Source organism: Choloepus didactylus, chromosome X (genome assembly GCF_015220235.1).
Source record: "Choloepus didactylus isolate mChoDid1 chromosome X, mChoDid1.pri, whole genome shotgun sequence".
In the NCBI taxonomy this organism is placed as follows: domain Eukaryota; kingdom Metazoa; phylum Chordata; class Mammalia; order Pilosa; family Megalonychidae; genus Choloepus; species Choloepus didactylus.
In genome coordinates, this window is record NC_051334.1 from 7,664,242 (window position 1) to 7,686,744 (window position 22,503).

A 22,503-nucleotide genomic window follows, 5' to 3' on the forward strand; every position below is an offset into this window, starting at 1 on the left:
TGTTAACACATGCCAACAAGACATTGGAAATATCCATGGAGTATCAGACAAGCAAAGACAGAAAATGCAAACTGAGACCATTGGTGATTCTTTTTTCTTAGTGTCTTGATGACTGCCATCATTAGTGCTTACTCATTACCAAAGACGCAAAATTTCCTTTCCAGAAGTAAGCTAGGCAAAGGCTATAATCACACCGCGAGTTTACAACAGTGGCTTTAAGTGCACTGGTATTAGAAACTGATGCTATCCCTTTCCCCCAGTCAAGTGACTCTCTCCTGGACAGATCTCTTAAGTGCTGGACATTGGTACTTACGAACATTGCTCGATCTTAAAGGACAGAATTCAATCAAACACATCTGGGCATATTTAACCTGGAAAAGTGCCCCCAGAAAGTCATGTTAGTTTCAATTTTGAAGGAGTCTTAGAAAACAGAGTAATTCCCCCATGCTCTGGGTTACAGTGAGAGCCAAGCATGAGTAAAAGTAGTGGGGAGACAGATGTAGATTTAATGCAAGAACAAACTTTGTAAACTATGAACAATGTCCCAAATGGAATGGGCCACCTGAGTAGTCCTGGAACCATGAGAAAGGGGTCGCTGGTGACATTATAGGAATTCAAATAGGACCGGATTCAAAGAGATGAAATGACTTGAACCCCCAGTGATGCTGATTCTGTGGCAGGGTGAGCATGAGGAATCCAGTTGGGGGGACTTTTTGGAAGTGATAAAGATGACCCCTCAATGTCAAAGACAACATATTTTTAAAGTACATTTATGCAGAAATTTAAGAAATGTGAAGGAAAGCATGAGATGACTTTTATAGGTAAATGTTGGGGATTTTTAACTGTCTGGGTATTCTTTCTTTTTTTCTTAATAGAGATATTTGGGCCAAAGACCAAAAAGAGCTCATGGTTCTTTTGGAATTTAAATAATAAATAGTTACTCTTTAAATATAGATACTTAAAAAACGTATTATATGCCCAATCTTCTTTGATCATTAAACAAGAACTGCATGAGAAAAACTGAAATTTAAACACAAGGCAGTATGTATTTTTTTTTTTTTACAGGAAAATCAGGAACTATAGGGAGAAAACCTACATTGACATTAATTATGACAAATATGATAATTGAAAATCTAGTAGCACTTCATCGCCTTAAGCTGGAACAAATCTGAAGTACTCTTCATTTCTTGAAATTACATTTTCTATTCTTGGTTCAAAGTTAAAAATCTCAAAATTACTGTACAGTTTGAAATGCTTTTAAAAGGTTTTGTTATCAGAAAAAAATGAATTGCCTCTGTTATATACAATTTTAGGTCTGACAAGTACGTTTTTTTCTTACATTGAAATTGCTTTCTTATCATGTTACAACTTGAGTGACTATGAAGAGATTTAGCATAGTACCATCTAGAGCATTTGAGAATCCCTCCAGCTGAAATTATGAGGTTCCATTACATGGAAGTGATATTTTATACCAAAGTAACAAATATGTTGCATTTAAAAAATTCATTTTCCATTAATTAATTCAATAATCCATACATTCAGTGGATAGGTAAATAAGTTTGGAGCTAAGCACTGAGGCAAATTCAGACTATCCGCTGTACACAATTCAAAGACTAATTCACAGAGTTGCCAAAAAAATTAAAGACTTTTTTTTCTTTACTGACATTTTATGTACTTGCTAATCTGCCTGTCAGCTCCAGTTGTGGCCTTTTCAGGAGAGAAGACTCAGCTGCTGTTATAACCTCAGCAAATCAAACCCAATTTGTAAGCAGATATTGTGCGCCCCAAAGGTCACCTTACACACTCGCTGCGTATAAAGGAATAAAGGAATGGACCAAGATGAGGGTTGTTGGCGACTAAGGTGAGGTTATTAGGTTTGTCCCATGACACACTGGACATTTAAAATACAGAGAAAGAGTGACAGGCAATATTGGAAATTAGAGGTTCACATGTGGCGTTCTAGCAACCCTTGCTATACAACTCAAAAAATAATGAACCTCTTACTCTGATCAAAAGGACTCTGTAGGTGTGAACAATTGATTGTACACTTTGGATGGTTGTATGGTATGTGAATATATATCAATAAAATTGAATTTAAAAAAAGAATTTACAGACCCCAAGAAACAACCTGATAGGAATGTTGCATATATATACACATATATAATTATTTTCTAATACTGTAAATAATAAACAATGGGAACTGACTCCCATGAGAGAAAGGGAAAAAAAAAAAAAAAAAAGTGGACTCTGTAGGAAATAGAAGTGTGCATGATATTATTATAACCTAGATCTCAAATGAAGCTACATGAAAGATGCATGAAGTTATAGTATTATAACTTTGTAGAGACTTTCTGGTAGAATATTATATAAATAAAACTTGTATCATTTCCTACAATGAAAGGGGATTTTAGCCTATGCAGGTAATTTATATTCTCACTTTATACATAAAAATTCCTCTCTATAATCCTATAAACAAAGGGGGATCACTTTCCTGGTTCATATGGATATAATGTTTCTTCCTCCAAAGCCTTCTCTCAACATAATCTACAAATCCCTTTGGGCATTTTTAAAAAATGGAGTAAAGCATTTTCAAAGCATTTTTGAATATTGCTTGTCACGCTATGAAATGAATACATGTGCCATTGCAGTATACTAGTTTAGAGGTCAATTTGTATTTCAGGGTATTTTTCTGGTAAATTTTCTTGTTAAAACTCATAAATTCCCAAGAGTCTCTGTTGTAGTTAAATGCCACTTGAGTTGAGCTGGGATCACAAACCCATGAAAAGGAGCAAGGGCAGTTCAGCAGACACCTTTGTCTAGAAATAACGAAACCTCGAGGCAACTTATCAATCTGTATTACTGAGAAAGGCAAGCTGCCTCCTGGGCCGGCCTGGCGTTCCTGGGGGATTCATAATCGAATGCTATCGTGCATTTTATAGGCAGGGCTGTAAGATAGCGGTGAGTTGATGATAACTACTGTCAGAATCTTAGGGTCCACCATAACAAATGATATTCTATTACTAAGAAAATGAGTGGCAGATGAAAAATAAAAGTGGAATTTAGAATCTATAACTCACATATGAATATTTTCTTTTTGACATGAGGTTATTTAATCTCGTCTCTAATTTATAATTCACATATAAATGAGATACATATTTTAATTCTAACACAGATAAGAATATACTTACAGTATTTCAAATAATAACTATTTTCAAACTATTTTAATTCTGAAATAGAGAAAATATATGTCTATATTAAAATATAACAATAGTAAAATAGGATATATTACTTTTATCCCATAATATAAAGTAGAAAATATGGAATTTTTTTTTACAATTTCATAAAATAAAATATATTTATTTTTACCATTTAAGCATAATTTAAATTTAAAGAAACTATCATATATCTCTTGCCTGTTTTGGAGTTCTTTGCAACTCCTACCATTAGAGAATTTAAAGAGAAAATCTTATATTAAATCAGAGGAAGATCCAGGAATTGTGCCAGTTTCTCTATAACCTTCTCAATTCATGTATAGATACACCTCATTTTGTAGAGTGAATTGATTTCTGGTTAAAATAATAATGATATCCAATATAAGTGAAAAATATCAATGCAAAATAAAATCATGTTTGCATGAAAAATAAATTTAAATTGCATGTGTTCAATATGTAGTTTAAAGCAGTGAGGAATATAAACTCTTAAAGAAGAAAGAAACAAGAGCTGATTACCTTTCTCCATTAACCATTAATCTTCAGCCATAATGTGCAAAAACATTTAAGGAAATTAGTAATTATCACAAGTGACCAGGTGGGCACCCAAACCTGCCCTGTATGGCAAGGAGATTCTCAATTTTCAGCAACCTAGCAAGCTCACTTGAAGCCCAGATCCTCCTTCTCTTCTTGCTAGACCAGTGCTTCTCCAAAGAGGGTGGGGGCATTTTGCCCCCCAAGGAGAGTTTGGCTGAATGTCTGGAGACATTTTTGGGTTCCATGATTTGGAGAGTGATACTCCTGGCATCTAGAGAGTCGAGACCAGGGATGCTGCCAAACATCCAACAGCACATGGGACAGCCTCCCACAACCAAGAATTACCCACCCCCTATTAGAATAGCTAAAATAAAAAAGTGACAACACCAAAGGCTGGTAAGAAGACGGAGAAACTGGATCACTCCTACAGTGCCGGTAGGAATGTAAAAGGGTAGAGGCGCTCTGGAAAACTGTTTGGCAGTTTCTTACAAAACTAAACATGTACTTCCCATATGACCCTGCAATCTGACTCCTGGGCATTTATCCCAGAGAAATGGAAACTTAGGGCCACGCAAAAACCTGTACATAAACCTTCATCACAACTTTGTCAATCTCAAAACTGGAAACAACCCCAACGTCCTTCAACAAGGTGAATGTTTAAACGAATGGTAGTTTATCTGTACCTTAGAATGCTACTCGGCAATTAAAAGGAACAGACTATTGATACACGCAACAACTTGGATCCATCCACACACACACAAAAAAGCCAATCTCAAAAAGCCACATACTTTATGATTCCATTTATATATCATTCCTGAAGTGACAAAATTATAGAGAAAGAAAACAGATGGTTGCCAGAGGTTAGGGATGAAGGGAGAGGTAGGAGTGGCTACAAAGGGGTAGAACGAGGGAGTCCTGTGGTAATGGGACAGTTCTGTATGTTGATCATGGTGGTGGTTATGTGACTGTACACGCGAGGTAAAATCGTGCACACATACACTAATGAGTGCATGTATAACTGGTGAACTCTGCATAAGCTCTATGGATTGAACCAACGTCAATTTCCTGGTTGTGATATTATACTACAGTTATGCAAGATGTGACCGTTGAGGTAAATTGGGTGAAGGGTGAATGGGACCTTGCACATTTTTTGGGAAACTTCCTGTGAATCACTAACTATTTTTTTAAAAATTACATGTTTCTATACCAGCAGAGCACTGGAAAACAGTAACATCCAAATGGTCACATTCACAGTTGTAGATTTGGCCAGTTATGTTCTTAGCTCTTGGTAGTGGCAACACTCAGCATCATTGCCTCTAAAATGCATTCTTTTCCATTTCTATCTTTTGTATTTACTAGTCTGTGACTTTTTTTGTTGTTGCTTTACAGATATAAATACGTAAACCTGAGTATAAATGTAATTTCATTTCTGAGTATAGTTGTAAACATAAAGTGTGTAATATTGCAAAAGAATTTAACCAATGTAAAGAATAAAATAGATGAGGAAGAAATGCTTTTCTGCCTTGTTATGAAAACTAATAACTACTGAAGTGACTGTGTCCATGAAAGAGATTTGCTGCTATTTTAGCATATTAAAAACGTGTCCTTTAAAGGTAGATATGTTTTAGCAATAAATACAGTTTTCTCACACATTACAAGGGTATTTATACTTATGCATATATACACATATCTGCATGCATGCACACACACACACCCAGATTTCCTAAGAGTTACCTCTAGATCATTACATCCACGTAACCCATTATTCCCCTGGGTATGTAAATGTATGCATACAGTCATGCTTTTATGTGTGCTTGTGCATTCATTCAAAGGCTAACAGGTAGAAATGTCCAGAAAACCCCGACTTCTCTGAAACTTTTAGTTTGTTCCCAGAAAAAGAGAAGGTAACCTAACGTTTCTTATGTGCCTGATGTAACCGACACACTAAGTGTTTTATATACTGCTCTTCATTTAATCATCACACAAATTCTCTGAGTTGGGCATAGCATTTCCACTTTACACATCAGGAAACTTGGAAGGTGTAAGCAATCAACTCAGAATCACAGAGCCAGGAAATGGCAAATGGAGGTCCTAACCCAAGGATCTCTGACATTGGGCATCCCAATCTCTGCCTGTAGTGAATCTCTTTATAAGAAATAGTTTTATCATTGTCAGAATAATGTGCAAACATTGTTGTACTAGATCAGGTTTTTTTTTTTTTTTTTTCCAAGAAACATGCCTTGTTCAAAGAAAATCATAACCAAAGCTCAGTATTTTGGAAGAATAGAAAAGCATAAGAAAAACATAGGACTTCTTCTTGAAATGGTGGGGGATTGGAGGGTGACAATTGCCTCCTCACCTCTTCCCCCTTCCTGTATCTGTGCAATAACCTCCTCCTGCCCTGAGCGGCTCTGTGGAACTCTCAGGGCTCTGAAGAGCAAACGGTGAAAGAAACTTCACTGAACTCCTCTCAGGCGACAATTCTCCACGGATCTCTTACATTTCTGCACATCTTATGAGCACAGGCACTGATTGCCTTTGTTCAGAACTCTCTTTTCAAGGACTTTTGTACAGTGAACAGCCTTGGAAAATAGAGCTAGTGTTTCCGTACAGAGCAATGGGCAGGCATGCTGACTGTCCATTATAAAAGATGCAGGTTCCCTAAGCTCAGGATTCCTCAACTGCGAGGCAAACCTACCACCCTGGGAACAGTGGGCAAGGAGAACCAATGTGAACATGATGCTCGTACTTCTTGTTGTGCTGTAGGTAATAAAGTCCTTTGGCACTGACCCAAGAGTCTCATATCTTCCGCCAGCATTCAAGAAACACTGGTCAAATAATCTGCCAGCTTACGTAGGATGGCCTCAGACCCTCCACAATTCTTGACAACCACCACTCTATAACTTATTGACACAAATGTGTGTAGTACTTTGTGCTGGTTTGAATGTATTATGTCCCCCAAAATGCCATTATCTTTGATGCAATTTTGTGTGGGCAGACATATTAGTGTTGATCAGATTGTAATTCTTTGAGTGTTTCCATGGAGATGCGGCCCACCCAACTGTAGGTGATAACTCTGATTAGATAATTTCCATGGAGATGTGGACCTGCCCATTCAGCGTGGGCTGTGATTAGTTTAGTGGAGCACTATATAAGCTCAGACAGAAGGAGCGAGCTTGCTACAGCCAAGAGGGACACTTTGAAGAAGGCACAGGAGCTGAGACAGGAGCTGCAGCTTACAGAGACATTTTGGAGATGGCCTTTGAAAGCAGATTTTGCTCCTGAGAAGCTAAGAGAGGACAAACTCCCCAAGAGCAACTGAGAGCAACATCCTGAAGAGGAGCTACAGTCTAGAGAGGAACGCCCTGGGAGAAAGCCACTTTGAAACCAGAACTCCGGAGCAGACGCCAGCCACGTGCCTTCCCAGCTAACAGAGGTTTCTGGATGCCATTGGCCATCCTCCAGTGAAGGTACCCAATTATTGATACCTTACCTTGGACACTTTATGGCCTTAAGACTGTAGCCATGTAACCAAATAAACCCCCTTTATAAAAGCCAATCCATTTCTGGTATTTTGCATAATGGCAGCATTGGCAAACCAGAACATACTTCTTCTGTCCCAGATGCCATTCTAACCTATTAATCTTCATAACAACCTTATAACATAGGTACCAATATCATTCCTACTTTACAGAGGAGGTAGCTGCAATTGCACATGATTAAATGATGGGATCATTACCACAAAATGAAAAATGCTTGTGTGTATTCATACACATTAAACTGTTTTCCTTATAAAAGAATAAACATACCTTGAAAACTCAGACTCATGCAACTGTTCTCTAGTTGGTCTTGTTCATAAAGCCCCTGGTCCTCAAGAAGCCATCCCAATGTGCAGAAATATTAAACCCACTCTTACAAATGAAGTGCCCTGATATTTAGTATCTGAGAGGAAGACTGAAGACAATTTCCTCAAAGACTTCTCCAGGGTCTTGGGTATTTCAAGCAGAACCCTCAATTCCTTGGAAAACTGTCTTCATTCCAACAACCAAGTGCTAACAACATGAGCTCCTGGAATTAAGCCATCAGCAGTCAGCTTTTGACACTTTGGAGGCTCTTTTTGCTTTATAAACTTGGGCCCCTTGACATTCATTGGCTAAAGAGTAGATGCCTAGAGACCTAGACTCTCTCAGAGGAATGAATGTTTGCCCCAAACTAGTCACTACTTCCATTCACATCAGCTCTTTAGAGTTAGCTACATTACTACAGAAACTCACCTTCACCTTATTTTCAACATACTTGGGAGCAGTCAACAAGATATGTTACTCTAGTGAATGATTATAAATAGGTTAAAAATGAATATCAAAAACAATCCCAAGCACAGGATGTGAACAGACATTGCACAAGAAATGCAAATGGTTCTTAAATGTATGAAAAGATGCTCAGCATCACTTAAAAGAAGAATGCAAAACAAAGATATACAGAGATACCTCCTTTCACACATCAGAAGCGTAATGATTCACGAGTCGGACCGTGTACCCTGTGATGAGGCTTTGGTGGCACAGGCCCTCCCGTACATGCTGGTTAGGCAAGTTTACTGTATTTATCGAAATTAGAAAATGCATATACCCTTTGACCCAGCAATCCTACTTCCAGGGACTTACAATACAGATACACTTGTCCCCACATAAACTGTTGTATATATGAGGTTTCTGGGACAGCACTGTTTTAATAGCAAAAGATTAGACACAACCCAAGTGACCAGTTAGGGGACAGGTTAAATAAATTATGGTACATTCCCATCAAGGAATGCTATACAGTTGTTTAAAAAAAAAATGAAATAAGGAAGCTCAATATGCACTGCTACAAAAAGATCTCCGAGAAAAATTGCAAAGTGAAAAACAATCAGCGTGCAGCATAGTGTATTCGGAAGGCTACTATTTATGTAAGATGAGAGAAACATATTTCTATCTGCCTACGGCAATCAGAAAAATTGCTGGTAGTCTAGCGTCAACTTGGAAATGGATATCGCTATAAGAGACACACAGCATATTTCACAACTTCTGGCAGCTTAGTAGTGACACTGTTTATATACCAATTAGGGATTCAAGAACTCTTCTCAAGAAGTTTGTCTTCAGGATGGTAGTATTCAAATTAGCATAAGGATCAGACATGAAATACAATACTCTGAGTTGACTGTTTCAAACAATGTTTGAAGCCCACTGGGATCACGTGGTTAGGAATTGTGTCTATCCCAATTACTTTCATGCTCTTTCTTTAAATGGTCCAAAGCTAATCAGCAATTTACCTGGTTAAAATTCAGTTGATTTAGTTGTGCTTTGAAGGGAATATGTCTAAGTCTTCACTCCTTCAATGTTTTCTGCATTCAGAGAGGGGATTTGCAGAGGAGCCAACAACAAAGGGATTTTTAACCTTCAAAGCTTTCATTAGAAAACAAGAGCAAATGGTAGATCTTTGAAGAGGAACCATGAAAAAATATATATATATTCATTCTTGTGGACTTTTGCCTGATTACAATTGTTAATAACTAATGCCAAAACATGAGCACCAAAAACCATTCAAGGCCTTTTGGTAGCAAATTATACTTGTAAATTTTATGTAAGTTGATCATTGGAACAACTCAGTGCTCTTTGAAGATTAGAATTCATAAATGTATAAAAAGAATTAAATAGTTCTTTCCCCAAGTGATATAAAGTATTAAATGGCGGGGGTGCGGGGGGGGGGAATATGTTTGAAATCAACTGAGGAAATAATTCATTTGAAAATTATTCAATAAAAATGTTAAACAGGAAAAATATGTTAAAGCCTGTTTCTGTTGGATGAATAAGGAAAGCAGAAATATGGATGGGCAAACTTACAGATGATGGGCTGGGAAATATCTTATCAACCATTGTGTCCAGGAGAGAAGTGCTCACTGCTATATGTTTCTGGTACTTAACTCTAAGGCAGTCCCAGGCCCGGCAATCTATTTCATCCCCAGAAGACAAAGGAAGACTAATTCTATCAGCAGAAAACTGGATGGTCTCTTGGAGCCCCAACTTCGAGGAGGGCAGTGGCTCCCGACCACGGAGAAATGAAAGCCTTTGAAGACAGCATCTCACATTGTTTTGTTATACATAAAATCTTCTTTATCATGCAGAAGATTCATTTCAAAAGGAAAATGCAAGTCAATGAGATTAGTTTGGCTTCTTGGAGGTCAGAACTGCATACATAAAACTAATAATATGGCACAGAAATAAACAAGAATGTGAAATTGCTCACCCGTGAGGGTGATGTAACTCATACTGACATAATTTCCAAGCAGAAGAGCAAATCTAGGTCAAAGCACGATGGCCTAACATAATAAACATTTTTGCTCCCAGAATTTTACCATGTAGCCTGGGTCTGCAGGCATTACTGTCTTCTGTTATCAGTGTTCGGGGCTGTCAAGAACAATTCATGTCTTATCACTCTTTGTTAGTTAAAAGGAAACAATGTCGTTTACATGTGAACTATTCAATTCTGACAGCTGAAATGTTAGAAAGCGGGACAATATTCAGGAGGTGTCTCCTCCAGGATGAAGCAATAAATATTCATTATTTACTAGGCTACTATCATGTTTTCATCTACTGAGAAAGTCACACTCCTCTCAAATATGATGACATTTTCCCCTCTTTCACTCCCAGCCATCTCAAAAAGGGCAGCAGCATCAGTATCTCTTAGAAATTCCCTTTGAACATTGACTGCTGAAAAGGAACTTGACTCAATCACTCACCGAATATCCAATTATTCTCTTCTACTTTCCCCATCATGTTGACTAGAAAACCCCCATTTTATTCTCTCTTGTTTGTTTTCACTTTGCGGCACTATTTCTGCAAAGCACAGCTGATTAATTTGTAGAAAAATGATTCAACTCAGTCTCCAAACTTTCTTCTGCATCACACAATGCTCCCAGTTTTTACTCTATTTTCACACTTCTCTAAAATTAGAACAAAGAATATATATGTAAAAGTAGTAAAAAGCTGAAATATACACTATTTGACTATTGGGGTGTTTTGGGATCATATTTTCTCCTAAAGGTGATACTGTCTTTCCTGACTCGGCTCTTGATAAACCATCAACCCATTCAAAGTGTCTTGGAATTTATTAGCTCATTAAATTACAGTGAGTGGCACACACACACCCCCTCCCCCGAGTCCAGATTATATCTTCCTAGAAGGCATGTAGGACAGTAAAAAGAGAACTGGATGGGGAGTCCAGTAGACTTAGGTTCTAGATATGACCTTGATCATACCTTGCTCCCTAGTGGAGGGTAAAGCATTTTTCTGTTACAATTTCAACCCTCAAATGTTAAACTTTTAACCAATACTTTTCGTCTGAATTCCTTATGTATCTCCTATAGGAGACTTGATTCTGTGTAAACAATTAAATTTCTAATATTTGGTGATGCCTTCCATTTATATATTGCTTTATCTGGCCATTTTTCCAGCTATTGCTAATTTAGCAGGGCATTCAATGAATTGAATTCATCCACAAACAACTCCTTTCTTCCTAATTGTTTGGGAAAGTCTCCTGCAAAGACCTTCTGGAAATGTATTTGTCCCATTGTCTCCATAAACCATTAAAGGTCTCAGAAATTTCTATTTCATTTTAACTATAACTCTCAGAGGGTCTGTCACACCCAGAACCAGTAAAAATGCTTTGTACAGCCATGTGTCTTGAATTTCGCTGTTGAAAATGTGGCCGCCATATGCATGAAGTAATCTCTCATTTGCTGAGTGACCTTGGGCATGCCACTCACCAGCAAAATAAACCAGCTGCACATGGGCCAAAGGCCTAAAAGAATCAGGCGGGACTCAACAAGGGCAAGCAGCAGATTCTGTCTTTTCTATTAGGCTTTGAGCTCTTGGAAGGCAGGCTCCATTTCTGAATCATCTCTACAGCCCCATCAAGCAGAACATAAGCCAAACTGCTTGCCATGTTCCATTCTGTGTTCTAGGTCGTGTTGACACCCAGAATAAAACTGAATGGACCATGAGGTTAAGCAATCACAGCATAAGTTAATCTTTCTCTCATATCAATTTATTTCAGTCCTTGCTGTTCCCTTGCCCTTTTAATGCCTTTGCTTTTTCACATCCTCTCTGATCTGCTGAGCATTTCCCATTCTTCTTTCCTCCTCAAATTCACCTAGCATGCACCCATAAAACATATAATGATTTCTTTCGTGTGCCAGGCCCCTTGCTTGGGCCTGAGAATTCAAACATAATGAAGATGTGACTCTTGCTCTTGAGTAACTCATTCTAAAGATGGGCAAGGCAAACCATTAACTGGAAATACGCACACTGTCTCAAATATTGTATGGATATGAGGAAGCTCCAGCTATTTCCTTTCCTTTTATTCTTAACCAAATAGACTGTGCTCAGCCTACAAAGAGCCCATTTATAAATGCCCTAAACCCACAAATGTCTTCCTTACCTGTCACTTGCCCCCCAGCCCCCCACTGTGGTTCCCTGGCTGTCACTTGCAAGGAACCCCAGTGAGTCCAGGTCAGGCAGGGAAGCTGTGAAAAGAACAAGTGAAGAGATCTGACCCACAGGCAGACACACGAGCAAGTCTTGTATGCCAAAGGCACGATCCTGCCCCCAAATACTGTCCCTGAAAGGACAATCAGGGTTTTGTGCAGTTCCAGGCCCCACTGCTTGAAATTTCTCCAATTAAAGATTAATCCTGAGGATTAAAGTGTTAAGAGCTTCAATCCATATTGCTTCTCTCCAAACACTTGGTTGAGACCATTGTCTAGAGGAGATGAGTGTGGTTTGGAGGTGAGGGAGGAGAGGGTGGGAAGACAGCCAATTATGGACACTCAACTCACTGCATTTAGGGCAGGCCTGGAGAGGTGTCCCAGCAGGACCCGGAAAGTATTCGAAGGATGGAGAAAGAAAGGTGGAAACCAGTGGAAGCTTTCCCTGTTTCAAATTTTGCCAAGACTGGCCTGCCATCAAAAGTATGGCAACTCTTTCTCCTTCAATGGTTCCATTCTGAATAACATGGAGGCATGTCCCTAAAACTCAGAACTTAATCTTGTATTAATCAGAGTGATTATTTTTTGAAATAATGTTTTTAGAAGGCCCCAATCATGGCAGCATTTCTCACTGGAAATTGTTCTGGGTCGCAAACTGCAAAGTTTGAGAGCATAAAGTTTTCCTACACTGGAGACTGCCTATGTAAGTTATTTTTCTCTACTGAGAAAATATGGGGAAACATTAACTTAATTTTCAAAATGACAAACCATTTCTCAAACCACCTAAAATCAATAAAGTTTTGGATCCCATCAACTTTTCAAGAGCATTCTAAATTCATAGAAATATAGCTATAAATGAGCAGGCGTTTTGCCCATGGAATAACTTACATTCACTTATGCTACACATGATTAGCACCTCTTCCATTTCCTTGCCTGTTTTACCCAGAACTTCTCTTTTATAGCACCGAATAGATAAATTCTTAGGTCTCTTTCAGGAAAGTCCCCTCTAAGCATTTTTTCAGAGCCTCAATCTTCTGTAGAACATTAACCATCCTGTTCTTATATCAATGGAATATTTTCCTCTGGAGGAAAAAAAAATCTTGCAGCTCCTGATGGGTTCCAAATATTTTGTCCTTTTGTTTAAAGAAATTTCTAGAACATGCCTGTTCATAAAACGAGGCGAACAATCTTCTAGAACAAAACCCCTGAGGTGAGTTTCTTGTGAAATAAAAGTACTGATCATGAGCCTGAAAGATTTTTCTTGATAAACTGTCCCAGATCCAAATGAAGATTGGATCCCTGTTTGACTTGGCTTTTTGCCCCTCTTTAATCACAGCATTTTTGACAGTCTCTTCCTTGAATGAATATTGTTTTCATAGTAGGTTTTATCACAAGATTAAAGAATCGCTAGCTAATCATTGCAAATAGGAAGTGCCTTTCTCTCTAGCTCTAACTTCAGCTTCCTGGAGTCCCACTGCCCAGCCTTCCGCCATAGAAGCTTCAAGCCTGACCTCTGCAGGCGGATAACTGAAATGCACACTTCCCAATCTCATCACGGCCTTTCTTTTAAAGTCCCCACTAAGTTTTGGAAACAAAAACATTCACACTAAGTGCAACACAGATGCTGATGATAATATCCTGAGCTTTCTTTTCATTTTATATGTTGCTTTTTGAAAGCAGCAACCTCTTGAATGAAAAGAATCTAAATTACATATGCAAAATACTCTGGTTTCATTTAGTAGCCTATTCTTTTTTGCCTATCCAGAAAAACCCAGATGATTTGGATGAACTGTGACCCTCAAATCATGTGCATTAAAAATATGGCCCCACCTTTTTCTCCTGAAACAACTATTCTTTGTCCAGTGACCAAATCCCCCGCTTTCACCAATAGCCCAGGTTGCCATAGCTACCTTGCATGTCTATTTACCACACAAGGGATCAAAGCCAGAAGAGGATCCACGTACACCCGTAAACTTAAAACTTGCTGGAATGTCTGCGGATAGCATGCAGCTACCAATTAACGGATTTGCTCATAGTCCATACAGTCCATAACTGAGCAAACTACAACTACACCTCAAAACAAACGGCAAGGAAAAGCCAAGTCAAAAAAATAATAATTTCAAAATGACTCATAAGGATCTTTAAGTTGCCAGAAGTCTTAGGACTAACATTTCCAGAAAAGGGGAGCTCGGCAGAGAAGAAATTAAAATGCTAGTGTTATGTCAAGGCTATTGGGATCTACAAACCATGTGCAAAAACTTAAAACATCTGTTGAAAAGGGAACATTGTCAGTTATATATTTAAAATTCCGGTTAGTTACAGTATCTTCCTATTAGATGTCATAAAAGCTGCCTGATCTCAATGTTGTGACAAATGAGAACAGAAATGCCTTTTAAGCTCTTCAAAGGCTTGACTTTCAAACAAAAGAAGCCATAAACCCTACTGGGGACACTATGTGCCAGCTGCAGAGTGATAAGAAAAAGGACGTGGCTGGAGCGGTTCTGTTTCAATCCCTCAAATATCATGTGTGATCCCAAGCCTGCCCAGGTATTTTTTCTGGGTGGGCACAAGGTTTCACTGGTCTTTCCCCAGACTCGCCCTTAACTCGCTCTGTATCTTTGTACTTAACCTTTCTCTGCCTTGCCTCACCATTTGTTCAATGAGGATCGAATTGCCACCTCCTTCTCTCCTGGGGATGTGGCAGAGAATAAAGAGATCATGTTTGTAAAGGACTTTCTAATCCTCAGAGGAAAGATTAATACAAAGACTGTCATTATTAAACCAGATGTCCTTGGGCATTTTAAGTCCAGCCTAAAGAATGCAAAACAGGCTAATCACACTGAGCCACAGCTTCCTTGAAAGGGCTGAAACTGCAGCGTCCCAGCCTGGGAAGAATTTAGCAGTACTTAGCTAACTACCTTATTTTTCCCCTTCACATTAAAGGCCACCGTAATGACTTGCTTTAGTTCATCAGAGATAGGGTGTGCACCCTTGTCTCTTTGAGTTTTGTCCAAAGTTATCAGCATGTTTAAAAAATGAAATATGCCTGGTAGGCAATTTTGTCTGGAGATTTGATCTCTCTCTTTTTTTTCCCCCAGCTCAAGAAGGAATGATTTTTTCTTCTCATGTATAGTGACAATGGATGTCTCGCCATTTGGGGAGGATCTCTGCAGTTGCAGAAATGCCACAGGCAAACCTGTTGTTTTTGGCCTGGCTTCTAGAACAGGTGGCCATGCCTCCTCTTTTCGCCTGGGAACACAACAAATTCCTTTTCAAGGAAGTTTCAGGAAAGCTGCCCATTTATAATCAGAGTGGTGGGAAGGTTGGCCCAAACTTTCAAATTGGGTTTACACTTTTCTTTTGGTCTCGCTCAGCACGGCCTTGGCAACCCTCAAAGAATATCATCCTTCCACCCTGTTCTTTTCTGGCCAACCTGCCAGAGCCCCAAGCCCCTCTGAACCTCATTGCCAGGTCAGGCAGCTTTCTGACTCTGCTGGCAATCTCTGGCCAGCCACTGTAACTAGTTGGTGGCTGGGTCTCTTCTGGGCAGCCACACCATCGCTGGGCATTTGTGCAGCCCCAGGGATGGATCACCCATCAGCGTGAGATTAAATTTCATCGCTGAGCTGATGACACAGGTCTGTTTGATTGCTAACCCTGCAAATCCAGCCGGGGCTGCAGGGCTGAGATGACAAATTGGCTGGTGGGTGTGATTCATCCTGCCTGGACACAACAGTCAGAAACTCAAATAAAGTTAGGATTAACCCACGCCAATAACACCGCCATCTCGCTCCCCCCCCACCCCGGACATTCTTGTTCTAGCTGTCGTGGGACAATGTGTTAGATTCCTGAAACGCTGGGCTGTCCCGATTCTTTGGATCAGCAACGATCCTCTCCCGCCCCCACTCCCTTCTCCTCTTCCCATTCCATACTCCTTTTCAAATACCGAATTGGTCAGAAAAATATTAGACACACAGAGTTGTAGGATAAAAAGTTACCTAGTCATTAGATATCTAAGGAGTTGCTACATATGTACCGTCACCCCGTGAAACTTCAGTACTGGGCAGCTTTCCAATTTCACGTTAATGCCACAACAAGCTATGCATGGGAAAAAACCATGCCAAGCTCAGGACAGCATGACTTTGGCATCAGGCGTGGGGAGTGCCACCATTCCAGAGGAATTGTGTGGGAACAGGGATTTGGAAAATTGAGCTCAGATACCGAAGAAAGGACAGGTGGCCACACACAGGATCAAATGACTTCTTTGTTCAAGCCAAGGACCCTTTTCCAAAATGTTTTGTGTTCCTCTTTTTCCTTTTAAATCCTTTTCATTTGGGCTTCTTGCTCCTTTTTCCCACCCCATCTGATTGCCTGACATAAAAATAATGAGTTTTCAGAACGTAAGAAACTGAGCCTCTACCCAACAGTCTCAGTAAGACACGGGAAACTCATTCAAGCCAAACGCCGCTTGCTAGTCCAAAAGTGTTTTTCTGCACTCACCCAAACTGACCAAGCACGCTTCCTTAGGGAGCAAGTGAGGGGCCAAGAAGGCAGAAGGGTCGTTGCGCTTGACCATTCAGTGGGGGCTCTGCTTCACCTCCTGACGCTGCAGGGAAGGGGACAGAAAGTTCCAAAGCCCTGGCCCCCCGGACCTGAACGGAAGGTTTGCTTCCTATGCAAATAGCTTCTGCCAAAGTGTGCAGGGTGCATGGGTGCCAAACCCACTTAGGGAAGAAAAAGCGAAGAGTTTTTCTGGTGACAATAGAGATGTTAACTTTTCCTACCCGCTTTACGCACAACTGGCTAAAGCAACATTACTTCTTTTGTAAGTTTCTGCCTGGCCAGCCTATTGGTATGTATTTCCAGTCTGGTCTTCCTTTTATATGGGTATTGATCTTTATATTTAAATATTAACCTAAGATTCTTCCGTAATTTTGATCGAATTGTGAATTACACCCTCTTCTTGACTTTGTATGCCCACTTTTTTTCTTCTCTTTTCTTAAAGGCAAAACTATGAACCTGTGCCAGGGCCGATAAGGAATTTTATCATCATGCCCCAGAGCCATGGAAGAAGGTGCTCCTTTAGAATTCTTTCTTTTTACTCATTAAGTAATCCCCGAGCCCTTTCTCCAGTCAATACTCTCAGGACTCTTTTCTCATGTCCAGAAGCAATATAGTTTCAAAACTGCTAGAATAGAAAAGCAAATCTGCATTTTTGGGGAGGTCTGTCTGTGACCATTTCAGGCTAGCTTCCACCTTCTCAGCCATAAACACAGTGAGGGCTCAGAATGAGAAACCAAAATGAGATAAGCGGCCCCGTGTAATTCTTTTTCAGGATATTCAGTTGTCTTTAGTCTAACCCAAAGCATCAGATACAGGCTAAAAGCAGGAGATAGGTCCTGCACAATACATTCCAGCGACCGCAAACTGGAATTGACTTACATATTCGACAAACTGCTTTTATGCCCTTTACAATGACTGTCTGACATCACCAACCACCACAAGAAGCAAAAATGGGGAGGGGGGTGAGGACCGGGATGGGGGGGGACCTCAAGAAACCTGTTCTTTGGTTCCCTTAAGAAAGTACAGCACTGTCTTCATGCCCACCTTTATCAACTTAAGCAGGCATCTGCTAATTGAGCAAACTCTCTGGAGTAACAGACCCCAGGGGTCCGAGCGGCGCCCCCCCCCCCCCTTCTTGAGCAGCAGCAGCTTACCTGCTTCATGTTTAGAATTCCATGATCCATCCGGCAGGAAGTGAGCTGCATTTAGGCCCACGCCTCGGTCTTAAAGAATGAAACACCAGAACCAACAGAAGCCCGCAAGACAAAAGCAGCACTAGGCGAAATCCATGAGCAGCAAGGAGCACGTTTTCTTCCTCTTTTTCTTTGATCTGTTGCTACACGCAATCTGCCCAAGACAATGTCAAGTTTCTCAACCTTTTCTCTCCCAGCCTATGAAAAGTCGGGCGCAGGGAAAGGAGGAGCGCCTGGCTCTTATTTCAAATCAGGTCTCAGGGACGTCGTAGGTGGCTGGCGTGGGCTCCCGAGTTGCCTCACCAATCAGGAGAAAGGGGAGGGCCCTGGAAACCAGAAAGGCTGCTTCCAGGAGGATTAGGAGAGCTTTCAGGATTTAAATGACTGGAAGCAGCTGGAAGCAACGTCTCTCGCTGCAAAGCCGGCAGTCCATTTGGGCTGTAAGGGATGAGCCCTATTCTTATCTAACAGCTCTGGGTCTGCTCAGAGCTTAACTAACTTCAGGCCTTAAATCCTTGCATTTTACGAGCTCCCGCAAAGCATTAAAACATTTGGAAGGTGCAGAATTATTTCAACCGAGAAGTTCAACACTGAGAACCCAACTGGATTTTTAAAAGGGCAACTTGCACTGAATTAGCTACTTTTGCAAAGACACTAGGGAGGAAAGCCAATTGTTATGCATAACACCTTAACTGAAACAGACAATCAAGCAAGGAGGGCGTTACCCACCTCATTTCCATATAGATTAACTGTATATCTACTCTAAGAAAACAATCTTGATAGGGATGCACACATAAGTCTGTTAACATGCAGCAAATGAACAAGAATTTTTATCTGTTGAGGGCCCAAAGCACAATAAACACTGAAGTTTGGTTAAGAAAAAAAAAATTTTTTAAAGCCCATTTATCCTCACTATGGTTCACCTCACCTGCAAGGTTGCAGAGCTGAATTTGCTCAAGGGAAGAAGGGAAGAGCGGAACATCGCGTCTGCGGGATTGGAGGGGCTTTTGCAGAACCCAGACTTAAAAAGAATTTCAAAAGTTGGCTTTCTCAAGTCCATGTAAACGATAAATCTTTTCCATTTCAGGAAACTATGAGTCAAGCAATGACTACTTTGCATAGAACCAGTGGCATATGTTTTTTCCTAAAGAAATGGCCAACGTTTTGTGAGAATAATTCAATAAACATTTTTAAATTTGTAGTACCAGAAGGGGGGAAAAAAAAAACAACTGCAAATGACGAATCAACAACTTCACCAGTGTTGCATGGTGAGCCCTGCCCAGTTCTATGAAAGCCGGCAGCCCTATAGCTGGACCTGGAGGTCCCTAACCCCAGCCCAGCCCCCACCTCGGCAGTCTAAGGGCCCACATCAGGGACACAAACTGACTTCAGTCCCCCTCTGGTATTTACTTCAGAGCCCCTCACTATGACTTAGAGCACAGTCGCTCAAAAGTAGCACTGGTAACATCTGGGGCCAGGTAATTCTTTGTTGTAGGTCCTGTCCTATTCATTGCAGGACACTGAGCAGCATCCCTGGGCCCTACCCACTAGATGCCAGCAGCAGTCCCTCCGGGAGGGCACATTCACACCTGGTTGAGAACCGCTGATTTTCAGGATTTGAAATATTGGTTCTCACACTTGAGTATGCAAGGAATCTTCTGGAGAGAGCTTTAAAAATGCAAATCCCCAGACCCCTGTTCCAAGGGAATCTGATTCTGTAAGTCGTTTTGTTTGCTTGTTTTTTGGGGGTGGGGGTGGTAAAGCCTGGGAATCTGACTTTTTCACCTGACAAAAGATTCTGATTCACTTTGAGAAATACTGCACACCTACCCCTGCCCTGGGCATCTGCTCAGCCCCATGGCTACTGCCATTAACTATCACTTGAGTTAAATATTGGTACATATATCACCTCCAATAGAAGCTTCTCACAAGCGTATTGGCCGTCTGTAATCATTGCCTCAAAGCTAAATATGGGCTGGGATTTCTTCTCTCAAAGAGGGGGCCCTTTGGAAGTTTCATCCATGTTTCTTTTCCTTTGGAATACTCCCCCACCATCGTACAAGCTCAAATGTCACCACCTCTTTCTTTGTTTCCTGGAATGCCCTCAAACAAATTAATCCCTTCCCTTGTCTATGCTCATAGAGCAGTTTAGGTACACCCAGTGGTGTGCTGGTAAGTGTTTAACAACCAGCTCTCAAAAAAAAAAAAAAGAGCCCAGATTTGTAGTAGCCTTTACCGATTTCCACAGTGTAAAATCTTTCCTTTGGGCTAAAGAATGGGGAGTGGTTGCTTAGTATGTGCAGAATGTTCACCTAGGGTGAGCTTAAACATTGGGAAATGGACAGAGGTAATAGTAACACATTATTGTGAGAGTAACAGTGCTGAATGGTGTGGGAATGTGGTGGAAAGGGGGAAGTTTAGAGTCATGTATGTCACCAGAAGGAAAGTTGGAGGTTAAAACATGGGGATGTATAACACAGTGAATCTTGTGGTGGACAATTTCCATGATTAACTGTACAAATGTTAAAAAGTTCTTTCATGAACTAAAGCAGATGTATAATACTCTTATAAGGAGTTAATAATAGAGGGGTATATGGGAAAAAATGTACCTATTGCAAACTATGGACTATAGTTAACAGTAATATTTTAATACTCTTTCATCAACAGTAACAAATGTAGCACACCAATACTATGGGTCAATTAGACGGGGATAAGGAGTATGGGAGAATTAGGGTTTTCTTTTTTATTTGTATTTCTTTTCTGGAGTAATGAAAATTTCTAGATTTGATCATGGGGATGTATGCACAACTATGTGATGATAACCGTGAGCCAGTGATTGTATACTTCAGATGGTTTCTATGCTGTGTGAATGTATCTCAATAAAATTGCATTTAAAAAATTCTCTACTTTGCCAACTGTAAGCTACCAACTAGACAACATTGAACACCGAGTTGGGAAGAGATGTACCCAACAGGGAGATGGTCCAGCACCAGCTTGAGCACAACACAATACTCCTCTCCCGTGTCATGTCCACACTGTACTATAATTACACAATCTTGAGTCTGTCCTACTAAACTATAAAACTCTCAAGGACAAGAACGGTGTTGTAGTCATCTTTGCACTGCCAGCCACTTTCATAGTACCTGCCATACAGGGGGTGGTCAACAAATATTTTTGGAAAGAAAACAAAATGCACTGTGTGTCTTCTCCCAGATATTGAGACCAATTGGACTGCTGCTACTGCCACATTAAGGAAGGGAAAAGAACCTTGTGGAAAATCAAACTATTAAAGTTATCTTTTTCTTTTTATCATAATTTGATACCTAATCTGTACTGATGAAAACAATAAGCACAAGGCCATCCCCATCCCAATACTCCCACATTCAAGCAACATCCAGGTCAAAGTGAAAGAGAGAGGAACCCCAGTTTTCTAAAACAGAAACTCACCTTCAGCAACGCACTGGTGAGAGTATATTTTTATATATGTTTTTACATGAAAGCATTGCACACATCACAAACATGCATCTTATATACTTATACATCTTGTCGGCTATCTGGTGCAAGATCTCCAGGAGGAATAGGATACACTCTGGTAGTGCAGGCGAGAGCACTTCCACACATAAGAGATACAGTGACTGCTGGTGGTCGTCTTTATCTCCTTCTCATTATGCACCAGGACCTGAATGCAAATGGTGGTGCCATTAGCAAACACCATTTTTGAGTGCCTACTATTAGCCAATCATTGTGCCAGATACATCACAAATGTACACCATTTAATCTCCACCAAAATACCAAAAGGTAGGTATTCTCATCATCAGGTTAAGGATGAATAGACAAGATCATTGAGGCAACGTAAATTACCCAGTGCCTTAATGATAGAAGTAGCTGTACTGGGAATCAAACCTATGTATTTTGGGTTAGAATCATTCTGCTTTTTGCCCTGAAATACGCTGCCTCCAGAAATAATGCATAAACCCCCTAAGAAAATGGAACAGCGGAAATGAATAGAAGCCTTCTTTTTCATTTACAAATAATAAAGTTTCTGATTAAATAAGTGGCCCTTTGGGAGTTATCCATTAAGTGAGGATTCAATCTGCTTATTGGAAATACAGTAAACAAACTTGTTACACCAAAGGATAGTCTACTCCTTAGTCTAAGATTAACATTGTTTATAAACATTACCTGAAGGGATGTTGTAATCTTAACACATCTGCCATGGAAAAAGACAGACAATGATCCTGAGTAGTTACAGGTGGATTTTGTTACAAACAGGCCACAGCCAACCTAACATAGCCTCCTGGGTAGATGGTCATGGGCATGTATGGCATCCATGGAGGACAGTCAGCAGTACCTGTGCCCCTCTCTCACTGTTCTCAAGGTTCAAGCATACGATATGAGTATTGTGTATGTAAAAATGGTTGAACGTGAGCAATTTCATGTACTTCATGGTAATATGTGTCAGGACACATCATCTCAAGTCAAT

At 40.2% G+C, this 22,503-nt stretch overlaps 1 protein-coding gene across 2 annotated transcripts in view; it reads right to left on the reverse strand.

The window, feature by feature from the left end:
* The window catches only part of MID1 (midline 1), a 388,352-nt gene that overhangs the window by 181,179 nt on the left and 184,670 nt on the right, over nucleotides 1–22,503 (reverse strand). The window contains exon 1 of one of the 2 annotated variants that reach the window (XM_037821568.1): nucleotides 17,982–18,272. The exons of the other annotated variant lie outside the window; for it this stretch is intronic. The gene's annotated coding sequence lies outside the window, so the exon portion shown is untranslated. Of the gene's footprint in view, nucleotides 1–17,981; nucleotides 18,273–22,503 lie in introns of those variants that run through there. 2 annotated transcript variants of the gene reach the window in all.